A 1,823-nucleotide genomic window follows, 5' to 3' on the forward strand; every position below is an offset into this window, starting at 1 on the left:
TATACGGCTGATTGGTGAAGGCTTATAAGGCTTATTACAGGAGATTCAAACTGGAGTAAAGTGCAGCTCTTCCTCACTAAAGATATATTTCAGTCGACAGTGCACACTGTTTGGAGAGAAAGAAATAGAAGAAGGCATGGTGAGGCTCCGTGTCCAGCTGCCCTCTTGATCAAAAGGATTTATAAGAACATGAGAAACAAGTTCACCATTTTTCAGAGAATTTCAGAGAAAAGGAGATAAAGTTTTAGGAGGGATGGCTGTTTGGTTTAGTACAAGAGAAGGAAGCTTGAGAAATGGAGTTTTGAAAAGTATAGATCTTTCATTATGTTTGATCAAATATAGGTTACACTAGTTGTAAAGAACAGTCTTTTTCTTTTGAATTAAAGTTACCATTCAGTTCACAAAAAAAAACATTAACTGCTTCAAGATTGTTAGCAAGGCAATATATACGAATAGATGATCTTTCAAGTTAAACCGTCTGCAATGGTTTTAATTAAATCAAGCATTATAAAATATAGTTCACAAACAACGTTAAGACAGCCAAAACATCAATATAATTCCATGGCTTGCAACTGTATATACAAACACAACCTCATCAGTCTCGAGAATCATCTGTTTTTTTTTTCTCCAAAGCCTGTCTACGCAAACCATGCATCAGGACTGGCCTTCCACGTGAGCTGGAAATGTAAAATCACTCATCATCGTCTCCGTGTTTCAACAAGTAGATTGGATCTGGAAACTGCGCTAGCTTGACTTCCAGCATCTCATTCCCCGGAACGTTCAACTCTGTGCTACTTTCTACCTCTTGTTTAGATGAAGAATCATCATCTCTATATCATTTGAATAAAAAAAAAAACAATAAATCACCACACATATCAGTACATAGATAATACAAAGATATCAGTTCCATTACATTACATGTTCATTCAGACAAGAACTCTAGAAGACAAAACATAATGTCCCCTTCATTGTCTATACGTATCACCCCTAAAGATCTCATCTCCAAAATCAAAACTTTTTAATCAGAAGAAACATTTTTAACAAGCAAAACCAAAAAACAAGTGAGACCCCATTATCTAGCTGAGACGATTAACCCTAAAGGAAGACAATTTACCTGGAGGAGGAGTGAAGAAAGAGGAGCAAGGCCAGCCAGAAGGTGAAGACAGAGAGAGAACCTCCTCCTCCGTCAACGGATGCATCACCTGGTCGACCAAATTAGCAATCTTAGCGGCAGTGTTCTAGTGCCGAGGGACCCAGAAGGAGGAGCCGGGGGCGAAAGGGAGCCAATCGGGAGTCGAATTCTGAATGACGATCCTCCGAACAAACTCGTTCAGCTTCTTGAAACCTGGTCCATTTCCACACTTAGAACAATGTTACCAGTAGAGCTACATGCTCTTTATGTTTATTATTGGCCCCAAAACATATATATCTTCGTCGGGCCCCAAACACACGTTTGATGGGCTTCTATTCAGGCCTAGCCCTGGGAAGAGTCCAGATCGATCTCGATGAGATGAGATGAGTAGCCTAGAATAGACGAATTTTATGATAGAAAATAGACTTGTTTTAATATATTTTTCTATAATATGTTGTTCAAAAAAATATATTTCTCTATAATATTAATTTCTTAAAATAGATTAAAACATAAAGTATACTATTTTAGAAGAAGAAAGAGAGTTAGATTTGGAATATGTTTGATTCTAAATACTATTATAGAGTCAAATATAAATTGGATAAAAAATAAGTCAAAAAAAAAAGGATTAAAATGCTCTTTGTGTTTGCTTAGCTTATTGTGGTGAAAAATTCTTATGAATCCAAGAGCTAAA

The 1,823-nt window shown here is 36.6% G+C and overlaps 1 pseudogene; it reads right to left on the reverse strand.

Moving 5' to 3' along the window:
* Positions 1-481: 481 nt before the first annotated feature.
* On the reverse strand, positions 482-1,370 carry LOC106302893 (annotated as a pseudogene).
* Between the last annotated feature and the right edge of the window lie 453 nt (positions 1,371-1,823).

The sequence above is a fragment of the Brassica oleracea genome, chromosome C7 (assembly GCF_000695525.1).
Source record: "Brassica oleracea var. oleracea cultivar TO1000 chromosome C7, BOL, whole genome shotgun sequence".
Lineage (NCBI taxonomy): Eukaryota > Viridiplantae > Streptophyta > Magnoliopsida > Brassicales > Brassicaceae > Brassica > Brassica oleracea.